Source organism: Drosophila arizonae, chromosome 5 (genome assembly GCF_054131065.1).
Source record: "Drosophila arizonae isolate 15081-1271.41 chromosome 5, UAZ_ARI_1.0, whole genome shotgun sequence".
In the NCBI taxonomy this organism is placed as follows: domain Eukaryota; kingdom Metazoa; phylum Arthropoda; class Insecta; order Diptera; family Drosophilidae; genus Drosophila; species Drosophila arizonae.
Genome location: NC_142925.1, coordinates 21,717,365 through 21,735,988, shown reverse-complemented (window position 1 = coordinate 21,735,988; position 18,624 = coordinate 21,717,365). Strand labels below are relative to the sequence as shown.

Below are 18,624 nucleotides of genomic sequence, written 5' to 3'. Positions count from 1 at the left end.
ATCTATATATATAAAAGAAAGTTGTGTAAAAGTGAAGACTGCTTATAACTTGATTTGGGCTGAACCAATTTTCATGGTTTTTGATTTGTTGGATTTGTCTCCGCAACGAGTTTAGTATAGGGTCTTAAAAATACTGAAAAAATTTGCCGAATACTTGAAAAACGCGGTTTTTTCCCCAAATGTTCAAATTTTTTTTATACCCAGTAGGCTTGGTAACAGTGACAGTTTTGACAATAGTGTAGAAGTAAATAAACAAATGTAGTCAGTCAGTCTACGGTCTCCTGACCTCGAGCAGACCTGACTATTCAAAAAAAAAAAAAAAAAAAAAAAAAAAAAAAAAAAAAAATTTCAAATCAAAAGGAAAAATATTTCAAATCAAAAATCTGCAAAAAATCAAAAGATTAAAACCTGACTGTTCAAAAAATAAATAAAAAATTAAAAATTCGAAATTAAAAAAAAAAGGTAATTATTAAAAAGTGTATTTTTGGCTTTTTATATTTTCGGACTTTTAAACTTTATAAATATTTCAAATCAAAAATCTGCAAAAATTAAAAAAAAAAAATCAAAAGATTAAAACCTAACAATCAAAAATAAATAAAAAATTCAAAATTCAAAATTCGAAATTAAAAAAAAAAAAGTTAATTATTAAAAATTGTATTTTTGGACTTTTACAAAAGCTAAATATCTCGAAAGTTCAGGTATTTGTTTGTCTCAAACATAAATTTGTGTAAATTATTTATATTTATATTTCTCGATTGTTTTATATGGTTTTGTGCGAGGGCAGTATTACTATTAATAAAAATGCCGCGTCCTAGAAGATCTAATCTTTCCCGGCGGACCCATAATGCAATTAGGCAACGGAATAGCGCGAGTCAATTATCTGACGAAGAGCGAGAAATCGCCCGAGAAAGGCTCCGCGTTAGTACCCAGGGAAGAAGGGCCTTAATTCGTGCTTCTCAAAGAGAGGCAGCCCGTGAAATGGCAATAAGAAATGGTTCAAGGATTGATTTGAATCGAGCAGCGTTTCGATATGATTGCACCATTGATTACAGCTTGAATCGTTTAGTTTGCATTGGTCCAATGGACGTTGTTTGCTAGCATTGTGGCGCATTGAAGTTTGCTGGTGAAACGCCCGGTTTGTGCTGCCTTAGTGGTAAAGTGACATTGCCATTAGCGGTCACCATAGCCATTGCGTTCCCTGCTTTATGGCGAAACACTAGAATCACGACATTTTCTAGCGAACACTCAAAAATACAATGCCTGTTTCCAAATGACATAATTTGGGGCGGAAAATATTGGAGACGGATATTTAAGGTAATTTACGTTAAAAATTTTATTTTCTATGACTGCCAAAAAAAAATTTTGAATAATGTAGTTTGTTAGATTTCTGTAAATAGTGTTTGTAAATATAACTATAATAACTATGGCTTTGAATTTAAAGATTCAAGGCCAGATTTGCCATCGCATTGGATCATTGCAACCTATTGAAGATGCACAGCAAAAATTCTTGCAAATATACTTCATGGGCAATATGGAAGAACAACTTGACCGGCGTCAAGAAATGAACACAGCTATGAAAAGAGCAATTCTCCATGATTTGCATGCTTAGAAATTTAAACCAACCAAAACTGTGCAATGGAACGCGTTTGGTGATAAGAAAACTGATGAGCAATGTGATTCACGCGTTGATACTCAAAGGAAAATTTAAAGATGAGGAAGTTCTTATTCCTAGGATTCCGATGAGCTCAACAGATATGCCCTTTGAATTTAAACGAATTCAATTCCCGCTTCGTCTTGCCTTCGCCATGACGATCAACAAGTCACAGGGCCAATCTTTGACTATTTGTGGCCTCAATCTAGAAAATGCGTGTTTTTCTCATGGTCAATTGTACGTGGCATGCTCACGTGTTGGCAAACGATCCGCATTATTTGTTCTTGCACCCGACCAAAAAACGAAGAATGTCGTTTACCACAAGGTGCTTGAATAAAATCTGATTAATAAATTAATTAGAGTGTATCCCAACCTGAACAACATACCTTTTAATCATTTTTTACCTAGAAATAAGGGTAGGGCAATGCAACGCTTGCTGGGACTGCTAGTACTTCATAAATTAAGAAACAAAATAAAAAATAATATTAAATACTTATTTAATGAGTATTATATTGTAAAGGTTTTTTTTTTTTTTAGCAATTTATAAAATAAATTACATGTATTAATAATAATAAATTCGTATACCACATAAAATTCACTCATTAAATAATAAATTAGTAATAATAAAAATTTGACTCATATTTTTAAATAAATAAAAGAATAAAATAAAAAATAAATCTACAAGCTGCAGGTATAATAATCTTAAACCAAAATACCGGGGCTACAATAACTAATTAAATTAAAATAGTTAATTAAAAATATTTAAAGGAAACATTTTAACTTATTATATTTAAATTTTTAAATTAAAATAATATAAACTCGAGATAACATATAAATAATTAATAAAGCAAAATATTAAAAAATATTTATTATTTTCCTAATATTAATTTGTTTAATTTAAATAATACCTATACATTGTTTACATTTATTTTTAATTTATTTAGTTTTGGTGGACAATAACTGCCGGAAGTCACCTAAAATCCATAGCTAAATATTTGTATATATGTATATACCAAATTATAAATATAATTATATATGTTGATGTATGTTGAAAACAGATTCTTAGCCATTTTGTTTTTACGCTTCTCGCCAAATCTGTCGCAAGTCTTGAACTGACCAGAGCCTCCTGCCCAAACTAAAATCTGAGCTGACGTCCGTTTGTTTGTGCTTTTTATGAGCTGCCAGGATAACGCGAATGCCAGTAGGGACAGTGGGGCAAAGGGACAGCAGGACAGCGGGGCGCAGAGGCCAGGAGCAGGAGCAGACTGATGCTGATGGTCAACACTACACAAATTGTTGCTCTGACCGTATCCGCGTCCTTTGTTGTGCGTCATTTTCTTGTGTGTTGTTTGTTTGCTGTTGCTGTTGTTATTGTTGTTGTCGTTGTTGTTGTTGCTGACTCGTTCATTGTGTTTGCGCCATAAATCGCTTCCGTTTATGTTTTAGAGCCGCACAATGGGTCAAAGTGTGAAGGAGCAGAGCACGAAGAAGAAGCTGAAGAAGAAGAAGCAGAGGCAGCCTAGCAGGCAGCATCAATGGCAGCAGTCAACAAAATGGTCGCCACGCTGATCACAAGCGTAAACAATAAAGTTTAAAACAACTAAGCCAGATACAAAATGTTCTACGACGGAATTTCATTTCGCATTGTCTGCGTGTGTGTGTGTGTGTGTGTGAGTGTGTTTGGTGTTTGGGTGTGTGCTCTTTCTAGCCATGGCTCGCTGCACGCTCTTGACCATGTGACCAGCAAGCCGTGTCAGTCATTTTGAGCGCCGTTACGCTCCTGTGAGCCCCGCTCCGCCACGCCCCCAGAAGAAGTTGCTCCTGGAGCGAGGGCGGGCGCAGTGCGATGTCAAGAAATCTCATCTTTGTGTTTGCACTTAGTCCCTGGCCTGTCCAGAGGACATTGCCCAGCCTTTTGGCTTGTGCTGCAAATAAAATAAGTTAGTCCCTCTGGCCGACCCAGGCACGGCAAGGCAGCGACGTCCTGTCCCAGGACACAGCGCACAGCTCATGTTGACTTTTCCTATTTTAAGTCCGTTTATTTCTTTTACACTTGCCTAGAAGCCTCCAATCGCTCCCACCCACCTCTGCACTCCTTCGCATCCGACTGGATTCTCCGTTCGCATTGCGAGTGCAGCCGTTGTTGGAAAATGAAAAGTTTTTCACTCGGCTGCCAAGTGGCAAACGCTGCTCTGCCTCGGCCCCCCTCCCCGACAGCAGTTGGCAAATGCAGTGTTGCTTAGCCAAAGTTTTAATGATCCAAGACGCTAGATTTTAGAACTCGAATTACTTTGTTGGAAAATATGAGGACTGAAACCAAATTTCATATATTTTAAATACAGAGAACATTTTCATAAGAAATGTTGCGGGCTTAAACAAAAGCTTAAAAGTTGTGAATGTTTTGCTTTTTGATAAAGTTTTGCTGCCACGAATTGTAGAATATTTCTAATTGAATATTGAGAGAGAGAGAGGAAGAGAGATAGATGTCGATATATTATTAAGGAAATATGAGAGAAAAATATGCAATTAAAAAGCTGACTCTGACTGCCCTAAATATTCTTCTTTGTATGTACAATAGAATTCGGTTATAACGACACTCAAGTGACCGTCGTTATACCCGGAAGGCGCTATAACCGTAGCCGGATTCAACTGTATCTAAATTTAATACCTAAACATTTCCCTCTATTTCTTTAAGTTCTTTGTAACTCAAATCATTATTGATATACATATGCTAAGTATGTATATACAAATAAATACATTATACATTTATATTTACATTTACATTTCTATTTCAACACCATTTACCAGTATCTTCACTTCTGACTTTGCATTGCTGATACTTTCATCAATATTTCCAGTTCTTTGCTCAGCTCAGTTCAGGTCGAGCTCCTGCTGAGGCTTTCTCTTTATTACAGCTGCCCTTTCCCCTTTGGCTTAATTAATGTTTTGTATGGCAGCTAAACTATAATATAAACCCAATATACAAACACATAAAAGTCGTTCTATGTCCCGATGCCAGCCGTCTGTTCATTATTTAGCAGCTCCTGCCGCTGCCCCTGCCCCTCTGTTTGAATGAATTGCTTGGGCTTGCTGCCACACCCACTGTCACTTGCCTGCACCCCAGCCCCCGCTCCACCTCCTGCCGCTGACGCCCATTTCGCATGCCTTTTGACACACACCTGTGCGCTTTCTCAGGCCGACCCCTTGGCTTAATGTTGTAACAGACAACCGCAGAACAACAATGGGTCGTGGAGCAAAACACCTTTACACACACACTCACACACACACGCACACGCATTTGCCTCACATGAACAACTTCCACACCATTTACAGTTCATTGAATTTTCCTGATAAATACGCATAATTTGTATACATTTATACGGAATATGTATATGTATGTCTGTGTGTATGTGTGTGTGTGTGTGTGTGTGTGTGTGTGGGCGCATACGGCGTACACCTCGACGACCCGAAAGGCAGCTCAAAAAGTTGGGTGCGTGATTTGCCGCATTCTGCTTGAATGAGCTGACAGCCGTGGGATGAGGCAGTGCGTCAGGACAGAGCATTACGGAGCTCCAGCGGGGCTCGAGGTCCGCTCCAGCTGACACGGAGACGACGCGTCGTAGGTGCTCGGGTTGCCCATAATTACTTTTAAATAAGCAAAATGTCTGCCATACTGATAAGCTTCAACAAAGAGAAAGAGAGAGAGAGAGAGAGACACGGCCCCTGCCAGCTTCAACTTGTACTCCAACTTCGACTCAGTCGCAGCCGCAGCCGCAGCCGCTGCCTACGTCGCCAACTCCTGCTGCGGCTGCTGCCTACGCCTCGTCTCTGTCTCATTCAGAAAACATCAAAAAGTTTTGTACATTAAATCAAGCATCCTGGGCATTTGCTGCTGCTCCTGCTCCTGCTGCTGCTCCTGCTGCTGCTACTGCTGCTCCTGCTGCTGCTCCTGCTGCTGTTAACAGGCAGCTGCCTTTTCGCCTGCTCTGCTGATTTTCCGTTAATTTCCGCAACGCGGCAATCGTTGACTTTTCAACCCAACCGGGGACCGAGACTCGGAGAACAGCGAACTCCGAACAGTTTCTCTGCTCGCCGCGCATCGACGTCAAACACACTGGAGAGCCATTAGCGTGCGCGTTGGGGGCTGTGTTACGGGGTTTTTAGTGCTTCCTCCTCCCTCCAGCACCCCTCTGCGCACACACACATGCTAATACACACATTTGGAGCCCAGCAGCCCCAATCCCCCATTCGCACTGCCATTCCCATTGTTCCCCTGCCGAAGTCGTTGATTTTTCGCATTTCAGCCTTTTTCACGCTTCTGCCACGCCCGCTCCCTTCCGCCCAGCTTTCTCTTCGGCTTTCGCTTGGCGTCTCTCTTTTAAATGCGCGTGAATGAGTAATTTTTGTTTACACTTTTGTAAATAAAGATTTATGTCGCTTGGGGGCGCCAGTGTGCAACAATGTGGCACGCGGCACGTGCCACCTGCCCACCGGCCCACCGCCGACCCACTGCCGGCCCACCCGCCCCACCTGATAACGAACCTGCTGCAGTTTATTCACGCAAATTGATTAGTTCGATTACGTTGAATGCCACCTAATACGCAGCTCAAATCCCCATCAACAACGTCAAGGCTAAGCAACGCCGAATGTGTGACGGCTCGAGCGAATCGAGCAATGCCAGTTATGGGCATAGCTGGAGCCGAGGTGGGGCGCGTGAAGTGGAGCCACAACTAGAGGAATTCGCTAATAAAGAAGTAAAGCTGGTGCTGAATGGCATATGAAAAGGGGATTATGTAAATTCTGATAAATGAGCGAAACACTAGAAACCTAAGAATGGAAGAGGGAGAAGTATAGATGGTGATATCAAAATTAAGATGTAGCATATAGTAATACTAATGTTTGTCAAATTATCATTATTTGAGGAGCAAAATTAGTATATAGAGAATATATTAGTTTTGGATTAGACATTTCTCATTTAAATATAAATTTTACAACATATATTTTTGAATATTTCTAATTTGTAAAATATAAATGTAAAATCGAAAAGAATCTGCAAATGCAAATTTAAGCCAGCAACGAAACAGCAAAATATATATGTATAAAATTACAGTTAATTAAATTATTTTATTCCAACGAAGTTTTACAACAACAAAATTCAAGTAAAGAAAATAGTGTGTAGAACAGTGTTAACAAATAAATAAATGAAGTATGAAGATTAATTTTTTTAATAAATAAATATCTTGCACGATTTGGTAACGATTTTTGCAGTGAAAATTGAACAGAGGCAAAAAAATCTTTTGTCTGTTAGAACGTTAAGATTTCGGCAGGGCGAGTTCAAGCAAATGACAATTTGATTTATTGATTATATATTTATTATTATATATATTATATATTAGTATTTATATATTATATATATATTATATATTAGTATTTAATTCCTCAATTCTTATCTATAAAATAAATTAGTCACTTTCAACTGTTGATATGTAATAATTAAATAATTAAATGAAGATTTATTCATAGATTTATATATGTATATGTATATGTATGTATATATATGTATAGGTGGTATTTCTATTATAATTTTATACTATAGATCTGACGGTGAAGTCTGTTTTGTAAGTTTCCTATTTCTGTTCAATTTTTGAACATGATTATTAGTATGTGACTGAGGGCATGTTAAGTTGATGTGAGTGCCTTTTCGCATCTCAGTTTTGGATTATATTCACTAATTCTTAAAGGTGTGTGTGTGAGAGAGAGAGAGAAAGAGGAGAAGACTAACGCACTCTTGTCTATTGCTCAGTGAGAGCGGGAAGGCAGGATCGTTGTGTTTCGTCAGCGGATGAATAGAGCTCTGGAAATTTGAGATTTAGAGCTGCATTTCGTGAGCCAGCGATGAAGGAAATCGGGTTCAGCTGCAAAAGTAGAGGATGAGAATGTAAGCTCACCAAATTGTCACTATCCATAAGATATGGAAATAGTGTGAAGGAAATAGCTGACTTTGTAGTTGGGACATAAGCACGGATCGATGCCCTTATAGGTGGCCATGTGCTCCTCTAAATTACTCAGAGAAGGCGAATCAATCAATGCATCCTCTTATTACTCACGGCGAACGCCTTGCGCTCCGTGCCGCTTGGATAAAAGATGGGATGCTCAAATGAGAAAATTTGTGTGCAATATAAATCTTGGGTCTCTCAAGAGGTACTAACATTCTGATAATTTTAAACACTAATTATTAGATATTATTATTATCATATTTTTTCTTATATGAGGTATATTATTTTATTTAATTATTATATCAATTTCAAAATATAAATTATTATATAAACTTTATTATTATTATCATATACCCAAATTTGAAGTCTTAATATAATTTAATATTAATAAATTACGATCTTTATTATTATTACTCTTTATCCAAATTTTAGATTGACAATTAACCTTGATTAATGACTTCTATAATTTCATATCGGTAGACAGCTAAAGAGTAAGGGAGTCTGATATATTTATAGCAGCCGCAATAGCTGCTCGACTTAGCAGTAATTAGGGCTTATTTATTAAAAGTTCATTGATTCGTTTTCATAAATCATAAATTATTATAAATATTATTATTACTCTATGCCCATATTTGAAATTGAGAATTTTGTCTAATGATTTCTACACTTTCATATCAAAATACTGTCAAAGGGAAAGGCGAAGCTGAGATATTTATAGCCGCAGCAACAGCTGCTCGAATTGCGAGCAATTAGGTTTTGTTGTTGAAATGAAATTCATTGATTCGTTCCCTAGTCGCAGCCTTGACATTCGAACCCTGTCGCCAGGTGGCCAAGCCATAAATGTTTTATGTAGTTTATCAAGAACAGCCCAGCCCAGGCCAGCCCAGCACGGGCAGAGCGCGTGGCGGTTATTAGTTAATAACTATTTCGTCTTTGTTTATTTATAATGCTATAATTGCCGAGACGTGGCCAATGTGGCTCGGCACCTGCTGCTGCCCCTGCTCCAGCTCCTGCCCCTGCTCCTGCTGTTGGTGTCCCAAAATAACTCGGTCTCTCCTCTAATAGTGTCCATGGGGCATTGTAATTTAATGGCCGTCGCACAATTATTTTCCAATTCACAGCCCCAAAAACGGGAAGTGCCAAGGGCTGGCAGCTCGTCCAGTCGAGTGGAGCACAATGTTGTGCTGGCGTCAGCCCTCTGCCTCGTCAAGCTAACTAACTTCTGCACAGCAGGTGTTGAAGTTTGGCTAATTAATAGGCACACAGATTTTTCAACTGGATGCGAGTTGAGCCTCTCGACAGGTGTGTGCATGCCTGTGTGCGCGTGTGTGTGTGCGCTGGCTGGGCAACGGGTCACGTCCGCTGCGCAATGCGGGCGACAGCTGCGTCATCGGAGCCGTTCGCGTTGCTTTGCGTGCCTGGCAACGTTTTGTCCACGTCCCCGTAGTTATTACTAATTTTAAATTTATGTGCATTTAATTGAAATTCGGCAAGCCACAGTGGGGCCTGCCTGCTGATGACCCACTTGCCCGGACGCAGCAGCCGCTCGCCAGCTCTGCGATCGCAACATGGCAAACAAGTTGCAAACAAGTCACCAAAATCGCATGCAACATAAATTTTCGCACATTTTTTCGGGGCTGCGGCACATGCAACCAGCCTCAGCCTCAGCGTCGACTCCAGTCTCGACTCCAGCCTCAGCTCCAGCGCCAGCTTCAAGTCCAAGTCCAAAGTCGCGAACCTGGCCCCAAAGTATTGAAGCGCAAAAACAAAATGTATACGAGCGAGCATTTTGTTTGCAAGCCTTCCGCGCTTTCCTCTGCTTCTTCTCTCTCGTTTACTTTTTTTGCCGGGCCGCAAATTTATTACGTTAATTAAAATAATTCTTAATTAATAAGAAGGAAAGGCAGCGGGGCATAAGCTGCCGCTGGATGCTGCAGCGTCGATGATTGTTGCAGTTGCATGTGCCACATTCACAGCTGCGGGCAGCAGAGGGGCAGCCGGCAGAGGGGCGAGCCGTAAGTGAGGGGCAGAGCCCTTTGATGGCACTCGTCGAGTTTATTTTGCCTCCTCTCTGCCCTCGCTCTGTGGCACCAAGTTTTTGTCTAGTAATGCAGGGCGCATCAATTATGGATGCCATGTGGCAGTTCCCTGCGCTCCAGCTGCCCCACTCAGAGCCCTGCGTCGCCGCCCACTCGCCAAGTTTCTCACGGTGCAAGCTTTAAAATGAATTTAATATGCTCTTTACTATATTGCAGGGCCCGCAGCTTAACCAAAACTATGGACTGGCCATCAGGTTGTCCTGGACAGTGGAATCGCTGACCTGCTCATGTGTAGAGAATTTGCCTAAGTGGGAAATGTGAATCGGCAGAAGGCAGTACCAGAAGGACTTAAATGCTAAATATCGATATAGACTATAGTTAGAGTATAGTAAATGAATTGAATGATGTAATATGTATTGGTCAAGCAATTCAATTTTAATGCTCCACCTGCATGATCCCAAACATCCATTGAAGCCATTTCTGAGTATCATTATCATTATCACCCAACTCAAAAATTTATTTATAGATTAGACTTGCATTAGTTGTTCCACCAAACACATAAATTGAAGTCAAACAACAAACTGAAATGTATTACTCTATTTTCTCAAATAATCGATAATTATCGATCACACATTAATGATAAGGAGTTATTTTATACCAATGAATTGCAATGGTCGAAACGTTGCCACGATTTTGATTAGCCATCGATAGATAGACTTGTTAATAATCCAAATATACATATATTTGAATCCCAAACCTATCTGAGCTAGAATCTTGTAATTTTTCAGACGTTTTTAATCAGAATTAAGCAAATATACATATTGAAATCTTCCAAAACCATTTGAACCAATTCAAATGTGAATATAAATCAATTATATTGATAAATACGCGCACAGAGTACAATGCCCTCCGAAAATCAGATAAATAAGAAATTATTATTTACAGTCCTAAAGATTTCAATATACAGACCTTTCCGATCTTACACTCCCCTAATGGAGATTTATTGATATGATATTTGTCAAATCGATTGGGAAGTTCATCAGTTATTTAGTCCTTTTACTTACCGAATTCCTACTCTCTGTGATTCAAATAATAATAGGGCTTAAGAGACACCAAAAAATATATGGTTCGATTTGTCATGCTCCTGGGCGAAAATCTTAACAATTTGTTAGACCCACGAGTTAATTTTTTAAATTTGAAGTTTCTACGGACGGACAATCATAAGGATGGATAGACGAAAACGGCTAGATCAACACAGCTCGTCATCCTGATCAAGAATATATATATGCTCTATGGGGTCTGCCACGCCTATATGGCCAATATAGTTCTTTCCCTATCATAATTGGATATGAATACTCAACTCTCTCATCAGAGCACTAAATGGAATTGGAAGATCTTCATTAACATTTCACATTATTTAAAATTCGATCTCTTTTAATTCTTTTCAAAGTTCGTCAAATTTTTTTATACAAACCTTCAGCATTTCGCTCCACTGTCGTCGTACTGTACGGCCTAAGCTGCACTTGTCCCATTGCTGCCACTCATTACATTATTTTCGTGTGTTTATTGTTTCTTTGCGCTGCGGCAGTTGCCGCCAAACTGGCCACGGGCCACGGGCCACGCAGCAGCCGCAGTTGCAGTCGCAGTCGCAGCAACAACTAACTGGCGCCCTATTGTTCCAGCCTGGTTCTGACCCTGCCTCAGAGATGGTGAGTGAGCGAGTGAGAGAGAGAGAGAGGGAGGCCCCTCTGCTGTGGCAACGTTGCGCTGCAGCTGAGTTTATTATGCAGCAACGCACCCCCAATGCGGATCGGGTTGCCGCTGCCTCCTGCTAGCCTTGCCATGCCTTGGCTTGGCTTGGCTGGGCTCCTCGTTGCCGCAGACAGCGCCTGACAATGAGTTTTTAGTTTGTGTTCATTTCGCCGCTGCTTATCTGGCTCTGGCTCCAATGTTTGCTGTCATTGCAAATTTTCGAGTTTGACAGCTAACAAGCAGAGCCCAAGACGCCGATGGAGAAGGAGCGCCGCTGACTGCTTCCAGCGTGGACTCTGACGCACAGCGTCTTCACGTAAGTGGCGCTACGCAGCAGCTCCCCCTCCCTCTCGTTGCCGCTGGCCACATCTCCTCGCCTGGCGGTTATTAGCTGGCCAATGCTTAAGCTCTCCGTACTCCATGCTCTGCAGTGTGGTCTCAGCGATGTCCATCCAAACAATGCATTGAAAACTTTTGACAAGCGAATTGGGCGCTGGGCGGCATTAGAGCTGATTAGCCCGGTTCGCTGTCTCGGCCATGGCGTGGTATTAGTGTATCGCTCTCCTACATAGAGCTGTAAGACACACGTAATTAATGTGGACTTAATAGTTCGGCCATTCGATAGCCAAAGATATGGCTGCAAGAGCTGTCAAGGCTCTCGGCGCACAGCTGGAACTCGGAGCGCTCAGCGCTTAGCGCTCAGGATTGAGGGGCATCTTCTAATTTGAAACTGTGAGTAGTGAGGGATAAGTGTCTGAAAAGCGATATATGTGTGTGTAATGAGAATAGTGAAACGTGAGATGTACATGCGTAAGAAGCGAATACCAAGAGCAGAATGAAAGACAGAACAAAGACAGGGATAATGAGCTAAGCGAAAAAGCAAATGATTGAAAAGTGTTTCAACATATCCTCCTAGATCCTTGCCTTGCCTTGTCATTATGGAAAATCATGTTATAAACCCCTGACTATATGCTTAAATATGCCTCTTTGATATTCTGAATATCTTCGCGAGGGTCTGCTTTCAAATTTTTGGCAAGGCAGCTACATTTTGCTGCATTCCTGCAAATCTAAGTGCGAATATTGTATCAAAATTGGAATAAAACTGTGATATAAATTCCCTGCCCAAGACGAGATTCCCAGATTCCCTGAATAATTCATATTATTGTGTAACAATATATAGATAAATGAGAAATCTTATAAATTATATTAATAGCAGAATTAAATCTGATATACTTATATATAATATTATAACATAAATAACTCTTCTAACAAATTATGTAAGCGGAAATCCCATCAATTTCGTTTCGTCATAATTTTCTTAATCGATTAATTATGAAATTTCTTTTACAGATTTCGAACAATGTTAAAAATTATTCAGAATCTTTACAAATATTCACTCAAAACAGAGTATAGAGTTCGCTTATATAATAATAAAATAAATATAGCATATATAATATATAATTATATACATAAATATATATTAGACAGACATTTAGATGGTTGTGTTATTATTTATTTTTATTGTTTTATTATTTTTTTTAATCAACTTACTATTAACTGTTTATTATATTTATACATTATATATATTTTATAGTTCATAGTTCACAAATATATTACTATTATATTTTTCTATTAGATATTAATGATATTATTAAGTCGACTTGACAACTTCCATTTCTTTCCATACAAAATGTAAAAACTTTTGCTCAACTAAAAACTCAGCTAACTTTGTGTTGGCTCTATTAAAACTGCCTCAACTAAAAGCTTGAATATGTTTTTACTGTGCTTTTAACCCTTGGTGACAAGGCACTTCTCGGAAATGTTCCAGTACGAGCGCAGGCAAAATCTGGCTTAGAGCAGGAGCCGGGTCGAGGGACGAGGGAGCTTGCCATTTGTTGCACTGTCGTCGCGACGCTCTAATACATATGTTTATGCCAATTTTGTTATTACATAAGTGAGTCAGCTGAAACTACGCAGAGGCAGAGGCAGCAGCACAGGCAGAGGCAGAGGCAACAGCTAGCTAAAAGTTCTCGACATGAACGAGTCATGATAGGACTGTAGCTGCCTTGTCGATAAGTCAACTACCTCGCTAGAGTCCGAAACGCCAAGTCATCCCCACATTGATTTGCAGTTAGATGCGTAGTCGAGCCAACATTTATGCACTTATTTGCTACTGTCCATAATTCGAGTTCCAGTTCGAACTAGAGTTGAAGTTGAAGTTGGAGTTGGAGCTGGAATTGGAGTTCCGAGTGCCATAAATGGAAAATATGCAGAGATGAGCTGGGTGTGCGATTCCCTGGGGCGCTCTTTAACTGGGTCCTTGACTTGCTGACCCAGTTGAGCGAACCAGCTATGCCATGGCCTTTGTTTCTGCTCTGGCCTAGCCTGGCCTGGCCTGGCCTGGCCTGGCCGAGCCTAGCTGTGCCTCGGCTGGCCTAGTATCTGCTCATAGTTATCGCCACAAATAATATTTATCCACTAGATATTTCGTATTTATTTGCAATGCTTTTCCACTTGAATTCTTTGCTGCTATTTATTGCTCTCGAGTCAGCATAAAGATGTTTGCCGAGACTCGCTTCAAAGGTCAACATTGCAGCTCGCGCCAGTCATCATTCCGCCTAGCACTGTCTCCCTCTCACCCACTCTCTCTCTCTGCCCCTCTCTGACTTTCACATTAGTTTTGCGTGGGTTTTAGCACTGACTGCTGCCCCCTCCTCATCCAGTTCCACATCCACATCCACATCCACTTCCACTGCACTCGGCGTGCTCTATCGTTCATCGAGTACATTATCAGCATCAGCATCAGCATCATCATTGGCCAACAACAACAACAACAGCAACAATAACAACGTCATCAGTTTTTAGTTCTTGGCGCGCTGACTGGGCCGTTATCCGTTTGGCTCAATCTGTTGGCCAATTCCTTTGATTACCGCACCCTTTTCTGGGTATTCGCTGCCTTTGTTTGGCTTAGGTCATCATAAATTGTTTGCTTTCAAGTCAATTACACTCGGCAACTACATTTTCCAAACTCACTAAGAGGAAAATCTATATAAATGCGATTTGCCCGCCACGTCGACATTGACTGGTGAACAAACGATTTCATTTATTTGGAGCAAAATCCGAAACAATTTAATAAATGTACATATATTAAAAATATATAATATTTGTGTTTAGTTTCAAAATATTTCTTTAAAACAAATAAAATACTAAATAAGAATATAATAAAAAATAATAATAATAAATGAAAATAAAATAAATAAATACATGAAAATATATTTTTCTTATCCTCTTATACAAATTCAGCAACAAAATTTTTTATACAATATAAATAATAGAAAATAAACAAATTTATCAAAAATAACGATTAATATTGATATGTTGGCAACCAAAAAATATATATATAATATCATGAACATTACTATATAATTGCGGGGCTATTGTTGTATCACTATAAAATATATTTAATACGATATAGAACATCAAGACAAATATACAAATTTTTAAAATATATTTTCGAGAATATTGTGTGAACTTAATATTAATAAAAATAATATTTTTAAGGTAAATTAAATTGATTGATAAACATATACAAAGATATTAATCTATAGTAATTTGTCTAATAATAATATTAAAATAATGTTATATATATAATTCATAATTTAAAATCATAGCAAAAAATTACTCTTTTTATATCAAATTAAATTATTAATAATTAATTAATTTATATAAACTTGAGTTATTAATATAATATATAAAATTAAATTCTCATTATAATTTACCTACTAATTTTAAGATTTAGAAATATTTCATATAAAAAATATACCAAAATTTTCTCATAAATTCTCGTTAAGTCTGCAAATGTTTGTTAACTGGTGTAATCGTTAGAGGATTTTTACTTATGATTATGTTGGGCCTGCTCTCTAGACCTGCCCAAGTGGGTCAGTAGAGTGTCGACATTGTCTGCTATTCTCTGCGATTGCCCCGGCGAAAGTTCAATGCCAGCCAAGCCGAATACGAAGTGAGTGCGCTTCGCTTGGGCTGTGAACGTGGCGATAAGTCGACGATCCATTACCGTATCTAGCTGGGCAAATTGTAGCACTCATAATTTGTTGTTGATTGCCTGGCACTTGAGTGTCGTCGATGTCGTCGTCGTCGTCGATGTCGATGTCGTCTCGAGTCCAGGTCCTAAATAAACTGAAAACAGAAATACATAAAGAAAGAAAAAAACATATACTTAGATATTTATAAAACCAAACAAGTGGGCAAGCGCACTCCCCGCACTCCCCGCACCACCTGCCCGCATGCCAAAAGGGACACTTGAAGCGCCGGCGCAAACAAAAACAGGACTGCATTCGACTCGAGGGAACTGAGGGACGGACAGACAGACAGGGGACACTCGCCACTCGCAGACAGCGACAAGTTTTCCACAGTGCTCGATGCCTGGTGCTTGTCCCATTGTCGGCATCTTTTTTCATATCTGTGGCGCTTCCGTTGCAGCGAGATGCAAATGTGGCCCGACTGGTCGCTCGGTCGCTCGCTCGGTCGGTCGGGGGACCAAACAGAGAGTTCTTTCCACTTCAAAGTCTTTTGACAATATTTGCGCGCCTTGACAATAAAACGCAAAGTGAAGTCTCAAGTCTCAAGCTGTTGCCCTGCTTCGTTTCGCTTGCTTCATTTAAATTTCATGGTAAATCAAAATTCGTTGCGTTTATTATTTGTTTTCGCTGTTTGTTTGCTCTGCTCTCTCCCTGTCTCTTCCTCTCTCTCCCTCACTCGCCCTGTCTGAATGTGGTTCAATTGGGCGCCCCCAACAACAGAAGACGCCAGTTGAATGCAGCAGACCCGCTGGCCACAATGCAGCGGCTGGCGGCATCCTTTGTGGCACAGGATGTCGATTACATTTGTTTACTGCACTCGCTCAACTATAATTTTCCAGCCGTTTAATGAACAGGTGCCCAGTCCAACTCGGCTTGTCTACCTGCTTGGCTGCTTGGCTGCTTGGCCTGTCCGCTTAATTTGCCAAGTGCACACAATCTGGAGGAAGAGCGGGAGTTAAGCATGGAGCACGCTCCGGACCGAGTGGCCAGAGTGAGTGCCGGCATTCGCATTGCCACACAAATGGCATTTAATCTCAAAGCGCATCGCCAGATTTACGCGCTAGACAAGATCAAAGCGTCAACTTAGCATTCAACAGCCCACCAATCAGCTGAGCTCCCAGATAGGGACGCGCCCGACGAACCCGGCGAGCCCAGCAACCACAGCCGACTCACTCTGACCCTCTCAGTCTCTCCGACTGTCTCTCCGTCCGCGCTTGGGCTTGGGCTTGGCCAGCTACTTAAATAGTTATGGCATGGATTAGCCTCAGATTGAGTGGAAATGGGCTGGCAAGTGAATGGCCTCTTTATCAATAAATTAGATGCGCTCCGATACCAATTCCATTTAGCACACGCTCCAACAATGACTCTGCTCTTTGTCAACACACACACAATTCACAGGCAGATTGAAATATAAAATCAAATTAAGATCAAGTTTCAAATTCGATTTTATAAATAACAGAGATTAGCCTATATTTATGGGGATTTTTCGATTGAAAGACTAAACTAATGCTCTCATACGATAATCTATATAAATTGATTACTTTATTTAAGTGCATTAGCTACAGCTTAAGATGGAATTTAGTCATTAGAAAAAAATAAAAAAAGATTAAATGATTTATTTATAAAAAGCTGAACTAGTTGTGTTTACAATTGTGTCTATAGAACGAGCATAGTGAGTAGTTGCTCCATTCATAAAATATATAGATTAATATATATTATACTATATTTATTATATATTATATTATATATAAAATACACATTAATGTAATATGCAATATGTAATGTTGTAATATATTATATGTTATGTTATATATGTATCTTGATCATTAGCAACAGTCATGATTGCTACTGACCGTCTATTCGCTATCTAAGAACTTAAGATCTGTAACTATAGCATAGCCAATATTTGAATTACATTGTCGAAATTAACTACATTTACATATTTGACTTTTTCCTGAATTCACCGAAGCTATACACAAATTCTAGCTAAAAGCCTTTTATATAAACCGTTTTATTTGAAGAAGTTAAATAAATATAGAATGATTTTGTTTTTGTTTTTTTTTTTTTTTATATGTGGATATTAAATTTTATTTTATTTTTATGTATTTATAGTTATATAAATTTTATTATAATATTTTCACAATTGATAGTTTTATATTTATATTTATAGTTTAATATATTTGATAATATTTTCATAATATATTATGGCTCGTATTTTAAGATCTAAAACTGGTCTCTATTAAGGACTCGAATCAGTTGATAGACAGTTTGAAATTTGTTGCCTAAAGTAAAAATACTCTTTGAGTTGTTATTGTTTTACTATTATTATAATTGTATAGTTAGTTTAGAATATAAATATTTTGTATTTGCCCAACAGAAGAATAAATAAATTAACTCTCAAATATCTGTATGCAGATGTATTTAACCGTAAGCTCATTTAATTATTTGTCTATATTTAAGAAACTCTTTAGAGTTATATAAACCTGAAGTTTAATACTTAAACTAAAATTTATAACAAATTTTTTATAAGTTTAGTACAATATTTAATTTGCTTGCGAATGCTTTTGGCAACACTGTGCGTGGGCATTGAGCTGCAAATGGATAAAAAGCGAACACGCATTAGCTGCAATAATTGTGCAATAATGTTGCATGTTTGTTTTCCTCCATGCAGTTGTTGTACGTTGCTGGCAACATTTTGTTGCACTCTTTGTCAACAATGTTGCAGGCACATGTCGCATGCGTACGCGGATTAGCAACGAGGACCGCCAACAGACTAAGGTCTGCTGCGCCACGAGAGAGAGAGAGAGAGAGAGAGAGAGAGATTGCTAAGCCTGCGCCTCAGCCGACCGATAAATAAGCGATAACATTTTAATGGTCGACTGGGCTTGGCAGCGGATTTGGCTGGCTGTGGATCGACGAGGCGAGGCTGTGGGACTGTGGGGCTGTGAAGCAGGAGGCAGCCCCACATGCGAGGCACATTGATCAATCAGCGCGTTGGCTGATTAATGCAGATGCTTCAGCTGCTGCTGACAAGTGCTGCGTTTCCGCTGCGACGTCATACTGTCTGGCGCATGTTGCACATGTTTGCT

The 18,624-nt window shown here is 39.3% G+C and overlaps 3 long non-coding RNA genes across 3 annotated transcripts; 2 read left to right on the top strand and 1 right to left on the bottom strand.

Moving 5' to 3' along the window:
• Positions 1 to 2,111, top strand: LOC149268774 (uncharacterized). The gene is made up of 2 exons (XR_016270396.1): positions 1 to 698; positions 785 to 2,111. It is a non-coding gene; the product is annotated as an uncharacterized LOC149268774 (long non-coding RNA).
• A 12,818-nt stretch (positions 2,112 to 14,929) lies between these two features.
• On the bottom strand, positions 14,930 to 16,905 carry LOC149268773 (uncharacterized). Its single transcript, XR_016270450.1, has 2 exons — positions 15,690 to 16,905; positions 14,930 to 15,632 (listed from the first exon to the last, which is right to left on the bottom strand). It is a non-coding gene; the product is annotated as an uncharacterized LOC149268773 (long non-coding RNA).
• On the top strand, positions 16,105 to 17,169 carry LOC149268772 (uncharacterized). Its single transcript, XR_016270451.1, has 2 exons — positions 16,105 to 16,526; positions 16,587 to 17,169. It is a non-coding gene; the product is annotated as an uncharacterized LOC149268772 (long non-coding RNA).
• The last annotated feature ends 1,455 nt before the right edge of the window (positions 17,170 to 18,624 follow it).